This window comes from Leptosomus discolor, chromosome Z (genome assembly GCF_034619465.1).
Source record: "Leptosomus discolor isolate bLepDis1 chromosome Z, bLepDis1.hap2, whole genome shotgun sequence".
NCBI classification, from domain to species: Eukaryota; Metazoa; Chordata; class Aves; order Leptosomiformes; family Leptosomidae; genus Leptosomus; species Leptosomus discolor.
The window spans coordinates 36626177-36642915 of record NC_141419.1 but is presented as its reverse complement, the minus strand read 5'-3'; positions in this window follow the sequence as shown (position 1 = coordinate 36642915).

The following is a 16739-nucleotide window of genomic DNA, read 5'->3' as shown; positions in this document are numbered from 1 at the left end:
AAAATATTCTTCTACTTAGCTAGTAAAAGAAAGAATTATACCATGTTTATTTTTAACAGACTTTCCTAATTCCATTAATGCTGAGCAGATACCCTTTCAACGGCAATACAAGGCCAGCACATGCTTTCCATATAAGGGAAAGAAAGCTACACATAGTTATTTCTCTTGTTCTTTCCATGCAAAATGCTTTTACTACATAAAATGCTGTGTAATGGTCCTCTGATCTGTTGAGATTTGTGCAATTAATGAAGCAGAAATAATAAGCTAAAGAAATGTCAGATTGAGACCAGAGAGTGACCTTACACTGAAAAGCCATGAAATCATCACCAATTTCTAATATTACCACTGTTGCTGTTCTGACAAGTGTTTAACTGGATGCTTGTCAGTTTTTCCAACAGTGATGAATCCCTTTTTTTAACACCTTGAAGACCTTGCAAATTTTAGTTCATGTATTGCAGCATTCTCATAGCTGGAAACACAGGAGTTGTCTTGGTATATTCAAAACATCCACGTAATGGAGTATGTTGTGTTGCTAGTCACTGAGATAGGGTTTAGTTACAAGCGAGTTCTAAATGCCCTACCAGTGTTCTCAGACTTTACCAGTAGAATGGTGTGGGGTCTGGCTGCTGTGATCAGTCTTGTGCATCAGATATTTTGGCTTGCATGTACTTATGTACTTAGGTCTGGAGTTTGGTTTGGGTTTTTTTTGTTCTTGGTTGGTTGGGTTTTTTCCTCCCCACCCCCAGAGATTTAAGGACTTCTCTCTATGCAAGAGGTTACGTAAGAGGGATGTTGTGCTCTCAGTTTTCTTTTACCTTCAGAATCACTTTAAGCAAGTTTAGAGCTCTGCGATTTTTGTGGAAGTAAGGTTTTAGGCTGAGAGGAAGCAAATTGTTCTTTGCTAGCTTATGTATCTCTCCTCAGATTTGGACCCTTTGTTCTTAACTACAGCAGATACAGAAATCAATGGATGCTGCTTTTCCTAACAGCGTGCTTTTCAATTGAAAACCGACAGCTTGAGTATTGTGGAAAATCAAGCAAGTCCCTATGTGGGGGAGGACGCAGTTATCAGTGTTGTATATAGATTAAAAATACACCCTAGTGCGTTAAATATAAAACTAGAAGATATTGTTGCTCTGTCAATTGAAAGATAAAGTTGAAATAGTAATGTAATTTATTTAGTTTGTCATTACCATATTTTTTTTCTAAAATATTTGTTGTCTTTTGATTAGCTAGGGCAGCGGATTTGCCAGGAATGATGAATTGCCGATTTTGGTGTTAACTAAGAGGATTCAGCAAAACTAACACTGAAGAGGATGTCTTACTTAATCAGTCATTAGTGTCTTTTCATATGTTAATTGTCAACTTGTATCTACTGTTTCCTTCTGCTTAGTAACATTTAAAATAATACATTGTGAAAACCTTTATCAAAATGGGTGAAATTGAGCCAAACCTTAAACAAAAAAATCTCTTATAGATGCATTCCTTGTTCGCATATTCTGTTAATGCTTACCAAATTTTTCAACAGAAATGAATGGCATAACATATATTTAAATAAATCGTTTTATAGCTTTATAATATAAACAGTGCTTCAATTTACTTTGTAATTACGCTTTCAATTATTTTGTCTATTATTTTCCGTACTTCTAATGCAGTAGTTGATATGCTCACCATGAAGATCATCTTTAATACTATATACTCTGTATTTCTATGGTTCTTCTCTATATAACATATCTTCTAAGAGATGAATTTTGAATCCTGTGCCAGATAAAGTCTGTCTGTGCAATCAATAGGCTGTTTACCATTACAGAAGCTCTCACCTCTGTTCAAGGTGTTTTTTTTTTTTTTTGTTTGTAGCTACAGTGACAATCTGGCTATAGCTCTGTACGCGAAAGATGTGTTTATTGTATTGTGGTTTTTGACAAATCTTGTCTGTGCTGGAACATTACTGTGATGACCAGCAGAATTAACATAATTTGTTCCTTTTTTTTCTGTACCAATTGTCCTAGTGCGTTAAATTTAAAACACAGCTCAGGTACACATACATATGCTATGTCAAGACTAAATAATGTGAAATGGAGCTGTGATTCAGAGGGGCAATAATAATAGTCACTATAAACATTGTTTGTAATGTCATCATCCGTGTGTCAGTTCAAGTTGTTGTTGTCACTATACAACAGTAATGAGGCAGGAGTCTACCCAAAATATGTAACCATTAGGTTCCTACTTTTTTGGGGACTCTTTTTAATGGGCTCTGTGGTGCTCTGTGGGATTTTTAACTATTGCAGTGCTGAACTCTGAGGTGCGGGAAGGAATGGTAAATGCAGATTTGAGCATATTCCTTCCTATAAATCTTTCCCAGCTTGCGCCAGGCGTAGGAGGTAGTAATGATTCCCCCTCCTGATAACTTTTTGCTGCTATCTGGAGGATATTTTTCAAAGTGATTGTGATTTCTTCTAGTTCTTTTACTATTTTTCCATTGTCAATGGTGCTGGACAAATACAAGGATTAGATTCAGTGTTTTCCCTGATACACTACATTTTTGTAGAAAGACATTTAAGAAATAAGTCCATGCTCAAAATTATTTTTATACCCTTAGCAGCATTTTAAATGTTTTCCCTGAAACCCCAACACTCGTTTTCAGTTTCCTACCCTTTTCTCATTAAATGTTCAAGAGGAAATTTTACAATAAATTAGGACTAGTGTTGCATTTCTTCGAATAAGAACATTTGTGGGTTTTTTGGTTTTACAGGAGAGTATTTTACCTGTTCTGTCTCATTAGAAGGAAAACTACCATCAGCACAGCAACAATGAATGTTTTAGATTGTTGCTGTGTATTGCCTTTCAGCACACTTTAATTAAAGTGGCATTTGTTTGTCCTATAATATCACCATTCCCTAATCAATGTACTGAGCAAGCACCATGGTGACAAGATAAGTTGCTTTGTTTTGTTCCATATGTCTGTGTTCCAAATTTTCCATAGTTTTAATTGGTTCCCTGCAGAATAACATTTACAAGCATATGGTATGGAAAATGCTGACTGCATTTGTTATCATATATTTTAGTACATTGGTGGCACTAGATCACTAAGCCTTTAAATGTGATTATGAGATTATTTAATGCAGTCGATAGTGTGCTTAAAACACAGGAAAAATGTGCAGTGAGCCAAATGGTATCAAGGAAATATGTTCGAAAGCCTTCTTAATGCTTCAAGGATAGATGGGGAAGTCTGATTCAGAAAAGGTTTTGGGTAATATTTATGCTGAAACATACTTTGTCACCTAAGAGTGATTAGGAAAGGTCTGTGGAGGCTGCTTGCCATCTCAGCAAGAGGAATGCGTGTAAGAATGTGGAATGCAGAAAAGGCAAAATACATGATACGACAAAGATTATTGCCTTCCGAAGAAATGCACTGGCATTAGCTGATGAAATGGAATGCAGGATCAGCCCTTAAATCTCATGTGTCTGGCTTTGGAAACATCAGCACTACATCTTTACAGTGATTCTTCTCTGGCAGAAGATGGCCACTCCAAAATAGAACACAATTGACTGAGAAGACCCCAGTCATCTCAGTGTGTGTGAAGGTCTGAGTTAAAAAATGTTGACATAGGTGTTGGGTTGTGTGTTTCTGATTGTGCTGGAGGGGAGGGTGTGTCACCGTGGAGAACAGCTGAATTGGACTTCTTGCTGAGACAAGTCAACCCAGGTGGTTTCAGATTGCTCCAAGAAGTGCTTGGTGGGTCATTGTATTAAAGACCTCTTTGGATTTCACAAGCAGACTGGAAACTCAGGCATAGCCCAAATGATCAGAGAAAGGGGATCACTCCATACACTGAGATTTCTGATGTGTGGATTATATCCTTTGCATATCGATTCAAGAGGTACCATATCCCTTCCATACCTAGCTGGAACCCACCCTAACTTAGTAAATTACCTCCAAATTTCTACTGTTGTAATGTCATCCATGTAAAAAAGAGTATTAGATATTAAAGCAGAAGAAGTTCTAAGTTTATGAATGTCTAGACATACACTGAAAAGCATATGAATGTTAAAAGTAATACAAGAATGTGATTATGTATTTTCTCTTGCTCATATGCAATACGTATATGGCTCTGATATTAGTATTATGATGAGGGTAATTCAAGGATCTAAACAGTATAGACAAAACCAAATACCATATGAGTAAAAAGACAGTGCCTTGTCATAATGGAGCATATGTTGCTATTCTCATTACATCTCAAATAAAAAAAAGAATTGTTTTTGTAAAGTCAAGTTTCATTCTGAGTGTTCATTTTTTTGTGCTTGTTAGTGAAATGACAGTGCACTGTGTTGCAAGATAATTTTTAATCTGTGCTCAGCTTCTGCAGTATATCAACCCAATGTCTATCTCTCACAAAGATACTTGGATTTAAAGATGTTACAATAATAGAATTCCCTCATGGAAACAGAAGCTGCCAATAATAAGAAAGGGCCTTTGGGAGAATTCTTTTGGGGAATGTTTTTTGCAGCAGGCATAAAGGACAGCAGAGAAGTACTTGTTAATTGGTTTCTGATTTTCAGTGTGGAAAAATAAATAGTGAGTAAAATAATACTAAAGTAAAAAAACCCAAACCTTTGTCTTTTCTGAGGCAATCTTACCAGACAGTGGGTAAAAAAAACAAAGGCATTTTAGAATTATAGTATGATAAAAACCTGTTAACAAGAAAGGCAAAATTGAAAGTGACTTTAGCCTCCTGACCATCTTTCCCAGCTATGATTTTCTTTCTCAACTGAAGGTGTGTAATACATTTTAGGATATGTCACTGGTGTGAAAATGGTGTCTATGATTTTATTGTTAGCATGGAGTACTTGTTTGTCTTGAATCATGTAAAATATAGTTCACGATGAAGAGGAGATAGAAGTTTACACAGAAGATCTGAAACAAAGTGAAAATGTGAAAATGTAGCTATGCAGAATGTTTGTATTTGAGTGCAATATAGTCACAAATATTATCTATAGCACATTGATAAAAATTTAGAAGAAGCATTGAGATTTCAAGATGATATAATTAAAAAAAAACCCCAGTCGAGTAACACCTCCATATAAGCGCGGGAATTTTAGTCACATTACATGATCACTAATGGTATTTCTAATGGGCTATTGGCTCACTTCAGGGTATTATCTCCAGTTCGACTTGGTGCATATCATCTAAGGGCTACACTGACTTAAGAAACATGAAGCTCAAATCCAAAGGCTCCTGTACAGCACAGTGTTCAAGCGCCTCCCAACTCTTGGTAAATTTATTCTCATTTGCAAAGATTTTAGAGAAGAAACTAATCTTCTTAAACACCTTGAGGTCAGATGTTAAATCTGTGACAGAGGCAGGTAAATGAGCTGCATTATTTGAGTTGAATTCCCTTGCCTTCACCAGAAAAAAATAATCTTTTTTTCTCAGTACACTTTCTCTTTGCTCTCTATAATTCATTCAACTTCTGCCGTGTATGATATAGGGGATTATTGCTACCAGTCACCTCCTGATACACCACAGAACTGATACAATTAATATGACAAGAGCACTCTGCTCCTCAGGTAGACGTGCTCCCTACTTTAAACTCATTTGTTTTTAGTATCTGAAGGGGCGCCTTGATCCTGTAGTAAGCCAAACGATTCCTAAAGGAGATGAATACTATCAAGTCTTAGTCTCACCTTTGCATGTTAAGTGGCAAGTGGGGAAGGGGAGGAAAGAGGAGTCATGTAACTTGAGCTAAAATTCAAAGATATGCTGTGGCTGGTTTTTAGACACTGAAGAGAATCTGGAACAGGAGTGTAACTTGTCCTTTTGCAAAGCTGAATTGCTATCTGCTGTGTTGCTGATACTTAGTTGTTAGGCGAGAACACTAATCCTGCATAGAACACGTTAATTTGAACAACAAATGAGTTAATGCAGCATAAAAGGAAAAAGGGAAGTTTGATTTTACTTTAGTAACTTCTGTGATAGAGAACCTATTGACAGGCTGTTTAAGTACTGCTGATTCAACTTAAATAATCATTCTGCTGGGAACATTTTCCTTTTTCAGCCACACAAGGGTGTATCTTGTTTTGTCTTGGCAGGAAGAGCAATGTGATATCTTTACTGAGCCTAAGGTCATTTAAATAAGTTTTCCCCTCCTCACTTGTATCATAAAAACTTAAGTTTCTTTAATTCCCTAAACCAAAGCGTATTTAATATCCATATGACTTAATGAGAGTTTTATCTTGATGCAACAGTAGTAAAATTAGGATCAAAATATGTAGTGCCACAGTCATGCTTCCAAAACATGTGTGAATGTGGGCATGTATGTGTACCCCATGTATGACTCATTTTGACAACCGGATACTATTGAGTGTACTGTATACTTGCACCCCATGATCCAGTAGAAGTGGTGTCTCAAAAGTTGGCCCTAAAGGCAAAAATTTGGAGAAGAAAGAGAGTGTGAACATGTAAAGCTTATAAAACATGGTGCAAAATCAATGCCAAACCAATTGATGGAATAAATCTAATTTTAAAAGGAGCCAACAAGATTTTGATTAATGTTTTTAATTCTGTGATGCTTTTTTGATATTTATATGGCATCTCTGCATTATTTGACTTCTTCAGCTATTCATTTTTGAATGAAAATTTCAAGAACACGCAGAGCAGACCTGCATGCAGTTATATTCTATAAAATTAATTAAAAGTGAAAAAAGAGTAAATGTTTGCAGCTGGTAGGAATTCTTTCTTGAACAGTGTGAAGTTTGCCTGTCTGCAGAGTTCCAAACAAGAGCTTGTTTGTAATGCAGAAATATTGAACTGAATTCTCAGCAGCAATAGCTGACCGTGCCAATTCTTGATTAGAAATGACTGGAAAATAGAGCTCCTGTCTTGTGGAAATTCCAGGAACAATCTAGGGATAGGGCTTACTTGCTTGACTGGCGTGCCAGGTAGTTAACCCGCCTCATTTCCATTATTAATTTTGAAGGATCAGCATGTTTCTATGGAACAGTGTGATTTTGGGAAATGGCATTTTTAATTAAAACTTTCTTTAGCAAGGTCTTGACTCTTAAATATGACTTTTAAAGTGTTAACTTCAGAAGACCAATAATGCTTGTTCAACAATGCTGTGTTCAACCTGCTTTGGGAAGTGCTGACACCATCAGAGAGGCAAGTGCAGGTAAGAGCGGGTAAAATATGTATATCAGTCAGGCCCCAGGTAAGTTCTATATGGATGACAACTAAGGTGTAAAGACCTTTTCCTAGTCTGTTTTATAGACTAGTCAGTCTTTTGTCATCAGATGTTATTCAACACAAAATATGAGGTATATTTTATGCCTAGCCAACCATTTCTGAGGGCAGCAATGAGATTTTATGACCCTTCCACTTTTGTTTATCTTTTTTGTAAGGCTGTGTGTCTCATACAAATGCAGATGGTTTGGATTTAGGAAATTGCCCTTTTGTTTTATTGTGTTTTATTCTGCTAGTGGGACTGACGTTTGCTGTAAAAGCTTTTTTTTCAGATCTGTAAGTAAAGGAGCATTGTACAATATAGATCTAAAAGGTAGTGATTAAAATATGGCATACTTGAAATTTTCAGTATTAAATTACTTTCCTTAGGGAAGAATCCACTGTGTAACCATGTATTTTACAACTATTACAGCAAACTACATATATATTATATACTGTACATGATAAATATGATACTGCAGGGGCAGAGAAATATTGTATTTTTTCTTGTGTCCTCAAAAATAAGAGAAAACGGAGACTTAATCAGGATAAGAGACCATCTTTTTTTTTTTTTTTTTTTTTTTTTTTTTCCCCCTAGGCCAGTGTAAAGCTTTCCTGTGAAAAGACTTATGAAATATTAAACTAACTTGAACTTTGCATAAAATATTAAATTAACTGTGCCTTGGCTTAAAGCCATTTATTTGACAACAGAGAAGGACAATCAACTTAAAAGCCCTCAGGCTGACGGAAGTAGAATACTGTCTGATACTATAAGGCAAGTGCAGGATGTACTCCAAAATGACTACTCAATAAATTGTACCTCCGGGTTGGAGGTACAGTTCCAAAGCTCCTGAGTGTGTCCAAAAATCCTCTTACTTACATGCAAGTAAATAACTTAAAATCTCAGTTGCAATATTTATTACTGCCTTGTCCTTTGTCCAGGTAGTTAGGCTTTTTCTCCATGCATCTCCAGGAAAGCTAAGTAAGTCTGTGCAGCCATGCTCCCTTGCTAGTGCTTCAGCCACAAGGTTGGAAAAGCTTTCAGCATTGAACCTAACATTGTATTATTTGACTCTGTAGCTTCTTCTTTATTAATATGCTTCTGTTAAGCCATATAGCTCCTTCCTTCAAAAAGTTGCTATCCTTAACAAGTACAGTCCCATCCTATGCAGCAAAATGCAGTGATTTTGTTGCAGTTGAAGGACAAAAGATCCAGTGAGATTTGAGACAAAAAGAAAATAGTGGCTCATAAAGCAAGGCTCTGTGTGGCTGCGTGTGTGTGGCTGCATATGTGTGTCTGTGTCTGCAGCGGGGTGCAGGTGGGTGGCAGGGGAAAGGACAAAAATTTTTGCCTTGAGACAGTGAGCATTTTGTAGGGGTTCCTGTTTATACTAGAAAAAGTGTTCAGTATTTCTTACCTTGCAAGATCATTTCAGCTCCTGTATTAACAGAAGAAAAAAAAGAAGAGACAATGTAATTTTTGACTGGGATATTGTAGTTTGATGAATCACTGTAGTAATATGTCCTAGCCAGTTTTTGCAAACCTGTTTGCCAATATATGCAGTATGTTTGAATGAATCAGCTGTTTGATGCAGGTAAAAATCAATAAAGATATTTTTGACTGCAGTCGCATGAAGATAGTGTTGCCATACTAATGCTTTATGTGATTAAAGACAACAAAACTGAGCAGATACGAGAGTTTCTTCAGCATAAGTATCAGAGTATCACAAGAGATCTCTTACTAGATTGCAGCATTAGCTTAATGTTTATAAATCTCTTTTTTGAGCATGATAAATGAATGTTGAGCTTTGTGGGTCTGATCTGAATTGAGTTATCCTGACTGATGCCATCTGAGAATGATAGATCATTTCTTCAGTTCATTTTATCCCAGGCATCCAGTGTTTATTCAGTTTACAATTTATTTTTGATCTAGCGAAACAGAAAACCGTCAGCACTAAGAGAGATCAGTAGTCTCTCATGTGGTTTAATTTATGAGTTCTAGTTTCATCATCAACCTCTTAAATTTTTAAATTTTTGGAGATATTGTAGGTTCATGATTCCTCTCAGGTTTAGCTAAGAGTTAATCACATTTTAGTGATTGTGGGCTTCTCTGCTGGGGTCTTTTCTTGAAAAGACCTGGAACAGAAAGCCTTAGTGCTTGCTTTTCTCCTAGATGGCTGGCTACTCCTAGAGCAGTAGACTATGCAAACAAGTTGTATCTGAGATGACAGAAGAGGAAGCAGTCTCAGACCTGTAAGATAAACAGTAACCTTGGATGGCCCTGGGAGGGCATACTTCAAGGTTGCTTTTATGGACTTCATATACTTTTCTATAATTTTTGGAAGGTTATTATTAATAATTAGTAGTAAGATACTAAAAAGCCATTCAGGGAGCTACATAGAGGGAGAGGAAACACTGGTGAAATTCTGTATCTTGGACCTTGTCATAGTTAAAGCACCACACAGCCACTCGCTCAGTCCTGCCTGCACCATGGTGGGATGGGGGGGAAAAGTATAACAGAAGGCTCGAGGGTCAAGGCAAAGGACAGGGACGGCTCACTAACCAGTTATGGTCGCGGGCAAAAGATAGACTTGACTTGGGGAAAACTACATCAATTTAATTTAAACACCACCACCAATTTACCAATCAAATCGGAGTAGCATAATGAGAAATACCACTAAGTCTTAAAAGCGCCTTCCTCCCACCCATCCCTTCTTCCTGGGCTAACTCTGCTCCCAGTTTTTCTCTGCCTCCACCCCTGCAGTGGCACAGTGGGATGGGGAATGGGGCTTGCAGTCGGTTCTTTACGTGATGTCTGCTGCTACTACCCCCTCAGGGGGTGGACTCCTCACATTCTTCCCCTTCTCCAACGTGGTGTCCCTCCTACGGGAAACAGTCCTCCCTGAACTTCTCCAGTATGAGTCCTTCCCATGGGCTGCAGATCTTCATAAACTACTCCAGCATGGGTCCCTTCTGCAGGGTGCAGTCCTCCCAGCAATAGACTGCTCCAGGGTGGGTTTCCCTTGGAGTCACATCTTGCTTTGGGCACAGTCACGTGCTCCAGCGTGGGTTCCTCCATGGGCTGCAGGTGTGCATCTGCTCTACCTTTAATCTCCATGGGCTGCAGGGAGCCGGCCAGCCATCTCACCATGGGCTGCAGGGGAATCTTTGCTCTGGCACACCTCCTCCCCTCCTTCCTCACTGACCTCAGTGTCTGCATGGTTGTTTCTCTTGCATCCCCTTCCTCTCCTCCATGCCAAAGATTCACAAACAAAAAACTCATAAACAAAGAACCTGCCCAGCAGATTTTTCCCCTCTTAAATGTTATCACAGAGGCACTGATTAGCTCAGCCTTGGCCAGAGGCGGGTCTGAATTGGAGCCAGGGGAGCTTCTGGAAGCTTCTTACAGGAGCCACCCCTGTAGCCCCTCCCCTGCTACCAAAACCCCACCAGACACAAACCCAACACAGACCTGCAAGAGGGAAAGGAGAAGAGAATAAAATTATGCTTAGCAAATAGAAGAGCAGAGATCAGGAAAGGTGGAAAAAAGATATCACAGATCTTTAAAACAGCATGTGAGGACTGTCAGTGGAAGGTCTACCTTGTGCCTTGATCTTCCAGAAAAAATAGATGATAAGTCAAGTCATAACAGTGGACAGTAGCTGATGTTGGTTTCATGTTGATTTCTGATCCACGAGCAGCCATAGAAGCTGAGGACACAGTTGCCCCAGCATCAGAAGTGGTACCAGCTTAACAGAGGAGACTTTCCACACAGGACTGTCAGAGCTGAAGTTGTCACCTAAGCTAGAGAATGCCATTTCTTTTATATGCTCTTTGAAAACCATTATCTGATGTGAGAACTGAGGGATACAGTACTTTCGTTCCAAATATACGAAAAAGGTAGCACATTGCAGGGAATGCTTGTTTTGTGCAGTGTTCTGTTTATATTATTATGGAAAATATTGCATGGCCACCTGGAAGAATATAGGAATGTTGTCAGAGTATGCAGGGATGCAATGAGGAAGGCTAAGGCTCACTTGGAATTAAAGCTGGCAAGGTATATCAAAGACAACATGAAGGGCTTCTTCAAATACATCGGTAGCAGAAGGAAGACTAGGGAAAATGTGGGCCTGCTGCCGAATGAGGTGGGTGTCCTGGTGACGGAGGATACAGAGAAGGTGGAGTTACTGAATGTTGTCTTTGCTTCAGTCTTTACTGCTAAGTGTCAGGAGGATGGAGCCGGGCTCTTCTCGGTGATGTCCGATGACAGGACAAGGGGCAGCGGGTGCAAGCTGGAGCATAGGAGTTTCCACATTAACATAAGGAAAAACTTTTTCACTGTGAGGGTGACAGAGCCCTGGAATAGGCTGCCCAGAGAGGTTGTGGAGTCTCCTTCTCTGGAGACATTCAAAAACCACCTGGACGCATTCTTGTGTGATCTACTCTTAAGTGGTCCTGCTTTGGCAGGGAGGTTGGACTAGATGATCTTTCGAGGTCCCTTCCAACCCCTAACATTCTGTGATTCTGTGATTCTGTATTTTGTTGCTAAGCTGCCCTCTATCATGTTTGAAAGTTCACGGAGAACAGTAGAGGTGCCTGAGGACTGGAGGAAAGCCAATGTCGCTCCAGTCTTCAGAAAGTGCAAGAAGGAGGACCCGGGAAACTACAGGCCAGTCAGCCTCACCTCCATCCCTGGAAAAGTGATGGAACAGCTCGTTCTGGCTGTTATCTCTAAGCATGTAGAGGGAAAGCATGTTATCAGGAGTAGTCAGCATGGATTCAGCAAAGCAAAATCATGCTTGACCAACCTGCTGGCCTTCTATGATGACATGACTGGCTGGGTGGATGAGGGGAAAGCAGTGGATGTTGTGTACCTCAACTTCAGCGAGGCTTTTGACGCTTTCTCCCATCACATCCTCATAGGGAAGCTTAGAAAGTGTGGGATAGATGAGTGGGTAGTGAGGTGGATTGAGAACTGGCTGAAGGACAGAGCTCAGAGGGTTGTGATCAGTGATGCTGAGTCCAGCTGGAGGCCTGTGACTTGTGGTGTTCCCCAGGGGTCAGTACTGGGTCTGGTCTTGTTCAAAGTATTCATCCATGACCTGGATGAAGGGACAGAGTGCACCCTCAATGAGTTTGCTGATGACACAAAGCCAGGAGGAGTGGCTGACACACCAGAGGGCTGTGCTGCTGTTCAGTGAGACCTGGACAGGCTGGAGAGTTGGGCAGGGAGGAACCTAATGAGGTTCAACAAGGGCAAGTGTAGGGTCCTGCACCTGAGGAGGAATAACCCCATGCACCAGTACAGGTGCTCTCTGCTGGAGAGCAACTCTGCAGAGAAGATCCTGGGAGTTCTGGCAGACAGCAAGGTGGCCATGAGCCAGCCATGTGCCCTTGTGGCCAAGAAGGCCAATGGTGTCCTGGGCTGGATCAAGAAGGGTGTGGCCAGTAGGTCGAAGGAGGATCTCCTCCCCCTTTACTCTGCCCTGGTGAGGCCACATCTGGAGTGCTGTGTTCAGTTCTGGGCTCCCCAGTTCAAGAAGGACGAGGAGCTACTGGAGAGAGTCCAGCAGAGGGCTACTCAGATGATTAGGGGACTGGAGCATCTCTCTTGTGAGGAAAGGCTGAGAGACTTGGGGCTCTTTAGCCTGGAGAAGACTGAGAGGGGACCTTATCAATGCTTATAAATATCTAAATGGCGGGCGTCAAGAGGATGGGGCCAGGCTCTTTTCAGTTGTGCCCAGTGACAGGACAAGGGGCAACGGGCACAAACTGGAGCACAGGAAGTTCCACCTGAACATGAGGAAAAACTTCTTTCCTTTGAGGCTGTCAGAGCACTGGAACAGGCTGCCCAGAGAGGTGGTGGAGTCTTCTTCTGTGGAGGTATTCAAAACCTGCCTGGATGCGATCCTGTGCAACCTGCTGTAGGTGAACCTGCTTGAGCAGGGAGGTTGGACTAGATGATCCCCAGAGGTCTTCTCCAACCCCTACCATACTGTGAATCTGTGATAACTTCAGATTTAAGCCCTGGAAGATGAAAGCAAAGGTTGTTTTGAGGGTTCCATTGATCTTAAAATATTGTTTTAATCAGTATGAAAATAGTTTTCTAACAATTTATTGAATTATTCCTCTTAATGTAACTTCAGATCTATCAGTACCCTCCTTCTTGATAGCTTTTGATTGCTAGTAATCAACATTGTGGTTATAGATTGTAAGACCTGGTTGTTCCTGAGGAGTATCTCATGATTTTTGTCCATGGGTGGTAGTGTCTTTTTGCCAGTAATGATTATCTGAGGTAGTGATGTCATGCTTAAAGCACTGACTTCTACAACTGCCAAGATGCTGCAAATCAGATTGAAGGTTAAAAATGTTGCTTTCGTAGTCCTGTGGCTGAATTGGTAGATTGTACCCATTTGTGCTAAATGAATGTTTACACTAGCATTCAATTTTTTATCATGGCAGTTTGGCAGAGTTGATCTTTTACCGGATGCACAGATAACAAATTGTCTGTCCAGCAGAGGGTAAAACAGTATTTAAGCTGCTCTCACTTGTGTAACACTGTGGTCATCACTAAGCTTTTGATAAATGATTTGTGTTGTTTGTACAAGAAGGTTTCCTGTGTTAGAATGGGGGAGATGCTACCTAGCTCTCTTGAGTAATCTATTAAAATAGAAATACATTGTGATTCTGGCATCAGATAATACCTAGTTTAAAGAATAAGATTCTTGGCGTAGAAAATATTCTCCATGTGAATAAGTTATGCAAGTGTGATCTTTATGTGTAACTGTGTTATTTTAGTGGTTATCACTCGGAAACAGGAAGCTAAATAGTTCAGTATTAATGTACTGAGCTGTGTCAGAGATAGTGTGTACCTGTTTATGCACTTCCCTGTAGATGTCCTCGCTGGTCAGTTTTGCACATAGCAGCTCTCAGACCATAGCTCCTGATCTATGGTTTGGAGATCCACCCGTGTGCTTAGGGGAGTTGCTGCTTAGCCCAATGCTTCTAATCCTCCTGTTAACTTCACCTCTAATGGGACAGCACATACTATGTGAATGCAAATAGTAGGATGGGACTTCTTAACTGTGGCTGGTGCAGATTGTCTGCAAGCCTGATCTACTTCTATCTGTATCAAATTTATGCTGTTTTCTAGAAATAGAATTATAGAATATCCTGAGTTGGAAGGGACCCATAAGGATCATTGAATCCAACTTGTCTTTGTCAGAACAGATTACTTATGTAGATAAAAATATTTGTTTAGGAAATGGATGATTTTATTTAGGAAAATAATAGCAAATATCTTGTGCTTTCCAGTAATAATTAAGAGTGACATTTTATGTTGTTTTTGTTATGTTTGCTCCCTTTATGAGTTTACAGAACTACTGGAAAAATTAACTGTCCAAAAGTATTCTACAACTTTCTTGATGTCATTTTATTTTATGATTAGTAATTAGTTTGGTTATAGATGAATTGGTATTGGAAGGCACCTCTTCAAAAATTATGCTTTCACACTTTTTTAATGAAGAAAATTTTTCGGACAGGTGAAACAATATGTGGACTATCACTTTTGTGTCTCGTCAGTGTGTTTTACATCATCGGAATGTGAAACGCAGATTTTATTTGCTGTTTGTTCTAGCCAATTTTTGCCTTGAAATCTGTGAAACAGAAACTTGAATTACTTACTAAGACAGTTTACAGGTTGACTTTGTATTTTAACATCAGTAGAATAGCTGTCAAATTTTATTAGAAAAACCCCATCACAAAAACACTTTGCTAGAAGCCACAAATGAGAGATTAGGGAGTGAAATGGGGTAGTTCTGTGCAAATGAACAGATTCTTACTGAGTGAGAGGTAGAGTCATTAAAATAACCATTTGTAGTGGGAAACAAAAGTATGTCCTCTCTGGAGTGGCCAGAGAAAGGCACTATGCAAAAGAAACTCCTGAATGCCTTCAGAAATTTGTTTTTCATTCCCTTTCCTTTGGGAAAGAGTTGGCAGTAGCTAATAGGTTACCTCGAGTGATTGTTTGTCTTAGGCAGAAATATTCTGGAAGAAGCCAGCAGTTGTTTGGTTAACAGCCTGACCAAGAAATACACCCTCTTACTGTTTATCTGCTTACTGTCATATTAAAACCTCAGCTTAATAAGCTCCACCTCAAAGTTCTTGTTAAGCTCTTGAGAACAGTCCAAGGAGATGGCCTGTTCTTCCACAGTCTGTTCTGCTTCATATGTGTTGACGGAATTCTGGTATGCTGGAGTTAAAAAAATCAGTCCTCAGACGACTAGCTCATTGGATTACAAAGAGATGGTCTCCAGAGCTTTCTTGTTCGGCTATGTTATTTTTGTTTTCTGCTCTTTATAGCCATGCTTTTCTCACTTCTTCAAGTGTAGGGTTCAGAAAGTTTCATCCTTGAACTTCTTCAGTTTTTGTGTAATCATTCTATCTCCATTCCTGAACAGGTAATAAAGAGGTGGGGCATGATGGCACATACAAATGAGTGAAAGATGCTGGGTTGTTAGTTTGTTTTGGTAGTTGGTTTTGTTTTGTTTTTTTTTTTGGAAATGTGAATTCTTCTTTTCCTTTTAAACAACTGTAAGGACAAAGAGGGTTTTCTGTCTTTGGCAGTTCTCCTCCCACATGATTTTCTACAGATTTTAGAACTGCAATATAACTGTGTATCAAAGCTACAGCTAACATTTGAGTTGTAAAAACAAGTGTGCAGATTTTAGTGCTTGAGAGAATAAATTTTAAAGGCAACACAAAAATTTCTTAATTTTTCAAAAGAAAACACTCATACCTGATGGCATGAATAGGTATGACATTAATCGCTGAAACTCAGATGACTGTTGAGGATCCTTGCTAGTTCTATAGGGGATATAATTTTGTGGAATATGAGCAACAGGAAGCAAATCGTTTTATAGGTACAGAATATGTAGATACAGAGCAGCATCAGATGGCTTGAAATTTTTTATATTGTTGTTTGCACTGAATTTCTAGAGGTGGGTGTCTCAGTAGATTTAATAATCAATTTGTCAATTCATTCAGTTTACTTATTTTTCAGGGTTGAATCATGTGCTATGCAGTTATGATGAATCTAAAGAAAGAGACTTACATATGCTGAATAGTACTGAACAAGGATGAGCTCATGAACTTTATTTGCGTTCTTTGAGGTGGCAGGTCAATCACAAACGTATGCTGCAGAAAAACAGTATGACAAAAGATGTATTGAAAAGAGGAAAATGGAGACAGTTATTGCTGGTGAAGGCCTACACCTTAAATTAACATGTCTGTTCCAGACACTCTACTCTTCAGAAAGCTGTCTGTCTTTCCCAATACATAGGGAATGAAGAATAGGTGTCCTGGTTTTATTACCCAAAGCTATTTTGCTGGCTGTGTTCCATATAAGAGAAAGAGAACTAAATTTCTTCCTTGTAACCACACAGAGGTAAGATTAGACGCAAAGAAAAAAGGTTAGTTTAAAAAAATTACAAATTTATTATTATTGAGGATATATACTTCT